This window comes from Aotus nancymaae, unplaced genomic scaffold, assembly GCF_030222135.1.
Source record: "Aotus nancymaae isolate 86718 unplaced genomic scaffold, 86718_ANA_hifiasm-v0.15.2.pri h1tg000062l, whole genome shotgun sequence".
Taxonomy (NCBI): Eukaryota; Metazoa; Chordata; class Mammalia; order Primates; family Aotidae; genus Aotus; species Aotus nancymaae.
The window spans coordinates 42,975,785-42,985,400 of NW_026988476.1; the positions used below are offsets into that span (position 1 = coordinate 42,975,785).

Sequence of the window (9,616 nt, forward strand, 5' to 3'; positions counted from 1 at the left end):
CTTACTCATGAATTGCTATTTCTTTGACTGGATTCAGGGCTTTTCCTATGCCTGGCTTATGGGATAAAATAGAGGCTTCCAAGGCTTCCTTTCTGAAAGTCCCAGCACACAAGACCCTTGATTGTGTATTGACCTATACGTATTTCTCTGGTCCTGACACAGGGATATTGGTTATGGTAATAGTTTGTCCCTTCCTCCCTTTATTTCTTATTTTCTTCTTCATGTATTATATGATACTATAACAAAGTGCTCTATAAGTTCTAAAGTAAAAACAACATGATATGCAATTTTATATCTCACCCATTCAGATGAAATTTCATAATTTCCCTGACTTCTTTAAGAAGAGTTTACTTTGTGCTTGCTTTGACAGCACACACAATAAAAGTGGAATGAGTCAGAGAACACTAGCATCTCCCCTGACGAGGCTGACGTTCAAATGTATGAAGAATTTCATTTTTAAAGGGAAATAAATAATAAATTTTCTTTAAAAAATGGCTAGACTTTCAGTATAATTTTCCAAGATTAAATACATATACATTAAAATAAATATATAGAAAAGAAAAAGAGGAAAAATAGATATCCCAAGCCATAGCAATCTAAAAGAAACTTGAGTATCCTTTTCTCAGTGTATTTCTTTCTTGCCTCTTTTAAAAAGTGTTTATGTATTTGTAATGTTATACAGGTAGGGTTAATATCCCCTCCCTTAAGCATGACATTATAAGTTTTCCTTGTTGCTACATTGTCTTCATAATCATCCTTTTTAATAGCTGATAGACCATCAGATAGATGCTTTGTAATATCCCTGCTTCCCACTTGCTGGGCATTTGTTTCCAAATTTTAATTAAAATACGCCGTGTTGAATATTTTGTTAGGAAGAAGAATTATTAAGTCAAATGTATCCCTATTTTTTATGCCTCTCCATATATCTTTTCAAGTTAATTTTTAATAGTTGGAGCAAATGCTTTCATCAGTGTGTGAGAGCCAGTTTCTCCACTGCGGAAATATTTAACTTGGGATTAAATATACATATTCCCAGTGTTTGCAAATTTGATGAACTAGATTGACTATTAACTCCATGAAGGGCTACGTTAGTTTGCTCACCAACTTATCTCCTTGCTCAATAAGACTTGGTAAATAGTGAATAAAAGACTGAATGAAGGAAAAATTGTATCTTATCACACTGTTGAATGAACTGCATTTTGAAATGCTATAAACTGACATAGTTTATAAGTGCCACAAAACCTTCTTATTTTTCCTTGGTCTTAATCCTTGGGCTGAGAAGAGGTTTTTTAAAAACTCATTTAGAGTTGCCATTCAAGGTGGGGTTATATTAAATTGGAGGTTCTAAATGTTTCTGAAAGGGCCTTTTCTCCCTTGAATAACAGAAAAATTAATAGCACACTGAATATTTCAAGCGCAAACACTGATGTAATCACCTACACTACAGAGATTTTTTGGTAAATATTGTGCCTATTTGGTCTTGTTTCTAGTGTATGAATTTCTATACTGTTGAAGCACAGGTAGCCTCAACACAGCATAATCAAATCCGGTCTAATAATAAACCTGGAATGACATCCTATTTAAAGAAACACACTGCCCTTAACATGTGCCCCTAGAGGACATGAATATGAGACCAAATGCCTTGGACAGAAAGAGTGCATTCAGTGCAACAGATGGGAGAGGATGAAGATGATGCCCTCTGTCTTTCTCTCTAGATGATGGACTGAGATGTGCAGTTAGGATAGAGGGGAGGACAGAAAGAAAGGAACCACAGGGATTCCCTTAACTTGCTGGTTCTTAACGTCTTTATTTCTCCCAAAGAAAAGCAAATTAGAGCTTAGACCTCAGCACTGGACACTGGAAGGTGGTTTGTTTGGTTGGCCTGGTATTGTTGCTATTGTTTTTAGCTGGCATTTGAATGTTATAGGCCTCACCACCCCCTATAGTCTTCACCCATCTGTATAGTCTTCACCCTGCTTGGCCTCTGAAGACACTCAAGTTTGTGTTCCTAGAATGCTTTGGTGTTCTCAAAAAAGTGCCTTGACTCACAAAAACTGTCTCCTACCTTTCCTCCCTCCGCATCAATAGGGATAGCCAGACTATGATGTCTTACTTTATAATCTGTTAATCTCTATACTGCAGGATTCAGGTGTCTGAACAAAAGGACACATATTTCATTTATAGTTGAGATGTGTTTCTTTGCTGATAAGATGTTCTGCAGTGTGAACCCCTCTTCCTTTTAAGCATTGAAAGATTTTTGCCAGATCCAATAAATATCTTTGGAGGGGATGTGGTAATTTCCAATCAGAAAAATCCTCTGACATATTATGACACAAAAAAAATGACTAGAAATTATGCCTAAGGTAATTAGTTCGGTCAGTCTGTGAAATAATAATAACTTGTGACGGTTTAATATATGTCCAGAAATTATTTGAAACTCCTCCCTCCATTGAAGCCTTAATTCCCTCTGTAGACTATACTTAGTGACTACCTCGCAACAAGAAGAACATGATAGACATATTGGAGAACAACTATGAGTAGATTGTAAAATGACGTTGTAACTTCCATCTTGTTCTTTCTGCTGCTTGGGTCATTCTCTCTAGGGGAGGCCACTCCAGCAGCTCTATGGAAAGGCCCATGCATTCAGGAATAGAAGTGTATTTCCAACAGCCATCAAGAAACCGAGGCCTCCTCCTGTGAAGGTCCCAGCTTGTAAACAAATCCTCTAGCTTCCGTCAGGCTGCCAGTCCCAGCTGGTATCATGACTGCAAGTTTATGAGAAACACTGTACCAGAACCACACAGCTCAGCCATTCCTGAATCCCTGTACCACAGATACTCTGCAATAATAAAGGCCTTTTTATTATTACATATACCCCACTAAGTTTTGAGGGTAATTTGTTATACATTAGTAAATAACTAATACAGAACTTATTCAAGAACCTTTTTTGTTGAGAATGCGCTAGGGATAACAATACTAATAATGTCTGATGTTTTCAAAGTTTTTTATATTATAATGTCTTTTATCTTCTAAAAACCTTTTGGTAAGCCTAAACTATGTGGGCATTGGTCATTCTTGTTGACAATTCAGTTTCTGCCTCTGCTTTCTATGTTTGGAAATGCACCTCTCTCTTTACAAGGCAGAGCCTATTTTTTCCTGGAGAAGTTGTAAACAGTCCATTGCTAAGTGTTCAGTATTCCATTATACACAGGGCACGAACACATGTTGTAGGTTCTGCCACTCAGACCCACAGCTCTAGACAAAACACATTCTTGTGAGGGAGATGGCAGCACCACAGCCACATCTGGTTTTCAAAGGCTCAATGTGTCTAGTGGCTGTATCCGAGGACACTAGCAGAGTGTCGGTGGTGCAGGATCCGGGGGCTGTGCCCAGCTGGTGGCAGTGATGATGGTGCTACTTCTGCAGTATGATTTTGGATTTTGTTAGGATTGTGTAATATTCAAACTTAGTTTTCGATTTCCTGGGAGAGATCCGATATCCTTTCACAAAATCCTTTTCTGTTTAGATAAGCATGTTGCTTTACCTTGCACACAACTAAAAACCCTGAATGATACAGGCAGCTCCATTTTACAGATGAGACAATTGAGAACCAAAGATGTTAAATGATGTGTTGTTAAATACAAGTAGCAAGTGACGCAATTGAAATACATTAACTAGTACAGACTGAACTAAGCAAATAAAGTAACATCCGAATTTAGAATTAGAAATGCAAAGGCCTTAGATCCTTAAAAAAAATTGTTTTTCTTTGAACTAGATAAGGTGCTACTTCCCTGTTCTAATTCATATATTAATTGCCAACGTTATGGCATTGAAGCCCTTGCTGCTTCAGAAATGGACCATACTCTTCCAAGCCTTCTTCATTTTACACAGATACCTCTTCTTGGAAATGCTTTTATTTGTCCATCTCTGCCTCCCACTCATTAATCAGTGTGCCTGAGGGTTACTTCAAAACCCAGATGTTGTGATGATTATTCTTTGCAGCCTCTTCTGAGCCTTCAGAAAAAGATATTTCCCATCCACCTCTAATGTTTTCCCAGAGTTCTATTTCTATCCATGATAAAATGCTTAAGTTTGTTTATCTGTCTGCTCAACTTCACCTCATTTCACCAACAAAAGGAATGGAAAGACCCCAGACTCTGCCCAACTAATAGAGGGAGATTAGGACAAAGTCTAAATATGGAATAGATACCCCAGGACTGTAATGACATCAGCTATAAGAATGCTTACAGCTAGGCAGATAGCCCCTGTACAGGATACCAGAGACATTTTCTCAGAAGAAATGGAATGATTCCGGAAAAAGTCCTCAAAAGCATGACATTTGCAAGTTTCTCAAGCAAATGGGTGAGTACACATATGATGCTGAAGGATTTGCCAAATCTATACCTTACACAAAAAATGCCAACTCATATTGTAGTACTTTAAATTTACATTATAATAAAAAACAAAGGATCACCAGAATTATGTAGGAAACTTCCAAAATAAAAGAGATCAAAACACATCAATTAGAAAAGGAAAACGGAAAAGGAGGCAGAGCAAGATGCCCAAATAGAAAAGAAAAAGGGAAGAAACAGACAAGTCAGGGAGTGGGAAAAAATTTCAATCAACACAATGAAGAGACAGTCTACCAAATGGAAGAAAATATTTGCAAACTATACATCTGGTAAGGGGTTAATATTCAAAATATATAAAGAATTCAAACAACTTACTAGCAAGAAAAAAACAATAAAAAATTGGCAAAAAATCTGAGTAGACATTTCTCAAAAGAAGACAGGCAAATGGCCAAGAAGTATCTGAAAATATGCTTGACATCAGTAATCATCAGAGAAATGCAAATCAAAACCACATGAGATCTCACCTCATTCCTGTCAGGATGGCTATTACCAAAAAGACCAGACATAAGTATTGGCAAAAATGTGAAGGAAGGGAATGCTTTCACTCTGCTGATAAGTCTGCAAATTCATATAGCCATTAAGGAAAATAGTATGAGGTTTCCTCAAAAAATTAGAAATAAAATTACCATATCATCCAGCAATCTCACTATTGGGTACGTAGCCAAAGAAAATGAAATCAGTATGTCAAGGAGATATCTGAACTACAGTATTCATTGCTGCACTATTCACAATAGCCGAGATGTGTAATCAACCTATGTGTCTATCAGAAGATGATGAATGGATAAAGAAAATGTGATAGACATACACAATGGAATACTATTCAGCCATAAAAAAATAAGGAAATCCTGTCATTTGCAAAACCAGGGAAGAATCTGGAGGACATTATGTTAAGTAAAATAAGTCAAGCACAAAAAGACAAAAATACCACATGATCTCACTCATGTGAAATCTAAAAAAGCTGATATCTTAGAAGTAGAAAGTAGAACAGTGGTTACTACAGGCTGCCGTGGTTAGAGTGGAGTGAGCTTGGGGAGACATTAGCCAATGTGTTACCAGAAAGGGGTCCCGATCCAGACCCTAAGAGAGGGTTCTTGAACCTTGCACAAGAAAGAATGTGGGGCAAGTCCACAGATAAAGTGAAAGCAAATTTATTTAAAAAGTAAAGGAATAAAGAATGGCCACTCCATAGGCAGAGCAGCCCCAGTGCAACTGATTGGCTATTTTTATAATTATTTCTTGATTATATGCCAAACAAGGGTAGATTATTCATGACTTTTCTTGGAAAGGAGTCGGCAATTCCCAGAACTGTGGGTTCCTCCCCTTTTTAGACCATATACGGTAACTTCCAGACATTGCCATGGCATTTGTATACTGTCATGGCACTAGTGGGAGTGTCTTTTGGCATGATAATGCATTATGATTAGCGTATATATCATGAGCAGTGAGGACAACCAGAGGTCACTCTCCTCGCCGTCTTGGTTTTGGTGGGTTTTAGGCAGCGTCTTTACCACAACCTGTTTTATCAGCAAGGCCTTTATGATGTACCTTGTGCCAACCTCCTATCTCATCCTGTGACTTAGAATGCTTTAGCCACCTGGGGATGCAGCCCAGCAGGTCTCAGCCTTATTTTACCCAGTTCCTATTCAAGATGGAGTTGCTCTGCTTCAAATACCTCTGACAAAAGGATACCTAATTACAGTTAGATAAGAAGAATAAGTACAGGAAATATGTTATACAGGATGATGATTATAGTTAATGTTGATACATTCTTGAAAAATGTAAAGAGTGGATGTTAAATGTTCTCATCACAAAATTGATAACTATGTGAGGCAATGCATTTGTTTATTAGCCAAAGTTAACCATTCCGCAATATTTATGGATTTCAAAACATCATGTACATGATAAATACTTATAATTTCATCTGTCAATTAAAAATAATGCTACGAAGAAATTATTCTAAAATTCTAAGAAAGGAACTGGAATAGTCAACAATTTTGAAAATAATGATTTTGGAGAACTCACACTCTGTGATTTCAAAACGTACTATCAAGCTACAGCAATCAGGACACTGAGGTGGTGGCAAAAGTCCAGATGTACACATCAGTGAAGTGAAACTGCATCCTAAAACAGGCTCACAAGTGTAGAGTCAACTGATTTTTCTTTTTAAGGTGCTAAAGTGATTGAATGGAGAAAGGATAGTCTTTTCAACAAATGGTGCTAGAACTATCGCCATCCCTGAATTAATGAATGAATACATTTCAATCTATACCTGACACCTTAAAATTTACTCAAAATGGATCATAGATCTCAATGTAAAACATATACCTATCCATCTTCTAAAAGAAAACATAGAAGACATCCTTTGTTACTTTGAGTTAGGCAAAAAGCAATATCCATAAAAGAAAAAAATTGGAAAATAGCACTTTATCAAAGAACTTCTGGTTTGTGAAGAACACTATTAAGGGAAAGAAAAGCAAAGCCACAGATTGGAAGAAAATATTTGCTAATTATATATCTAGTAAAGGACTTCTATCAGAATACAAAAAGAACACTCCAAACTTAACAATAAGTACACTAACAATTGAATTTTTAAAACCGTCAAAAGATTCGACCACTTCACCAAAGAAAACATTACTGATGAGAAATGAACAAAAGATACAATGCCCCAAGTCATTAGTTATTAAAGAAATGCACAGTAAGCCTCAATGAGATATTACTAAGTCCCTATTGAAATGGCTAAATTTTTAAAAATACTGATATTATGATATGCCAGTGAGGATAGAAAAAATCTGAAATTATCATACATTGGTGGTGGGATTGTAAAATGATACAGAAATTTTAGATAATATTTTTCAGTTTTTTACAAAGTTAAATATTTTCTTGCTTTATGATCTATCAATACTACTCCTTGGTATAATGATAAATGAAAACTTATGTCCATAGAAAGTCCAGTTTGTGAATATTTATCATAGCTTTATTCATAACTGGAAACAGCTTAGGCTGGTGAGCATATAAACTCTGATATGTCTATATATTGGAATGCTACTCAGCAACAAAAAGGAACAAATTATTAATGCATGCAGCAACATGGCTGAATCACAAGTGCATTATGCTAAATGAAACAAGCCAGGTTTGCGACTGTGTATTTTAGTGGTTGCCTTGGAGATGGAATAACTGTTTTGGATAATAAAACTGTCCTATATCTAGACTGTATTAGTGGTTACATGACTGTATCTGTTTACCATTTTTGATAGAACCAAACTCCACAAAGTAATAATTTGCTGGAGATAAACTTAAAAAAGCTAGGCACTAAAGGATCATTCCTTTAACCATTAACCATGTATTATATAGAACTAAGCAGAGACTAGAATGTGTTTATTACCAGTGTAGTAACAACTTACCAAAAGAAAGCAAAACATTTCAGTGCCTGAGTATGCCAAGAATCATTTTAAGAAGTATCATATCCAAATGACGTTTTACAAATAGAAAAAAAAAAAATTGGGATGCCTCTTTTGTGCAATCTTTACAATATTTATTTGAAATCATTTGCACTTGAAATTATTTACATTTATGCCTTGGCAGATAATCCCCAAGTCTTCTCGAAAGCAGAGCTTTCATTTTATTAAAAACTGAAATTACTTGAAATTCACAAAAAGAGACAGAGATTTGTGGTATGTGAATTCTGAGCCTGACATTATGTGGCTATAAACAAATCACACAGTCTTCAGAAACATACTTATTTTCATCAGTCAGGGGGTCATCTAAACTGTAAGCAATATGCACATGTGAGACATGGGAATTACTTTACTAATTCTGTCTCTGCAGAGGTACACGCATGGACATAGAGTCTGTCTGTCTCTCTCTCTCTCTTTTTCTCATGCATTCTGGCTTGCTGCTAGGTGACTAGAGACAAGCCATCCTTCTAATGACCAACACTGAAACTGCACATGTAACGCCTACTGAAAGGTACCTTGTTTTAGGGAAGGATCTCTCCACTTTATTTATAAAACTCTGTAAGGGCATGCATGATGAGTGTATATGAATTTTCACTGACAAAGGCCTATCCTAGCATTGAGACAAAGGACACCAGCTGACCAGCTGATCTCAAAAGGCTTGTTAGAAATCCTGGCTCTAAGCAGTTACCAAACTTTAAATTTCATAGATCTGAATACAATTGTGAAAAAATGACACATGTCAATTTTTATTTTCTCAAGTAACATCATTAAAAATAAAACAAATTAAGAATTGTCATTAAGCAAAAATAAAAGTATATGCTATTATGAATTTACAGAATGCCAGGGGTTACAATCAGATTCTAAAAACTTTCAGAGAAAAAAATAAAGGTCACCTGTAAAGGAATAAGAAGTGTAATTGTCTTAGATTTTTCAGCAGCAATGTGAAATACTTGAAAACAGGTTATCAAGGCCTTCACAGTTTTGAGGACAAATGATTTTCAGATTTGAATTGTATATTCTGCCCAAGTTAACCACAGTTGTAAGACATTTTTATAATGCAAGAACAAAAATGTAAACTTCTCATACGCACTTTTTAGAAAGCCACAGAGGATAAATTCAGGTAAACAAATAAATTAACCAAGAAAAAGGAAAGCATGACATTCAGGAATTATGGGAACAGGGGAATCAATATGAGAAAGCAGTGATGGCAAAACGCAATATGAGATTCGTGCCCAAAGCCCAGATTGTACCCAGTCGGTACAGCAGGAACAAAGGGATGCAGATTAGTCTTTGGAGGAGAACAAGATGGAATAGATGGATTACTTGATACGTATGAGCATTTCAAAAATTATCAGTAAATATTTGATGAGTCTGTTTAAATACTGAGGAAAATACCCAAAAAATATCCAAAATGCAAAACAATACAAGTACTGAAATTAACATTATTTAAAATAAAATATAACAGTTACAAAGATAATAACATCTAACATTTATACATAAAAATATATAAATAAAGTTCATGCTACTTAAAATTTGCTATGAGAAGATTATAATGGACATTGATTTTTGGGGAGGTTTCTCAGGCTCTAGGAACACTATTTGTAGTTGGGGAAAATTTCCCACTTTACCAACTGCTACCTCCCCAAGACAGAACGTGAAATATTTTTCCCAATTTACTGTGAAGCCAGGATTCAGGTACGTGATTTAGGCTTAAAATCAGATGCACTTATAGATTAGCATCAATACAAG

The 9,616-nt window shown here is 35.8% G+C and overlaps 1 non-coding gene across 1 annotated transcript; it reads left to right on the forward strand.

Moving 5' to 3' along the window:
- The first annotated feature begins 354 nt into the window (after positions 1-354).
- On the forward strand, positions 355-460 carry LOC135270455 (U6 spliceosomal RNA). The gene has a single exon (XR_010338633.1). It is a non-coding gene; the product is annotated as a U6 spliceosomal RNA (small nuclear RNA).
- The last annotated feature ends 9,156 nt before the right edge of the window (positions 461-9,616 follow it).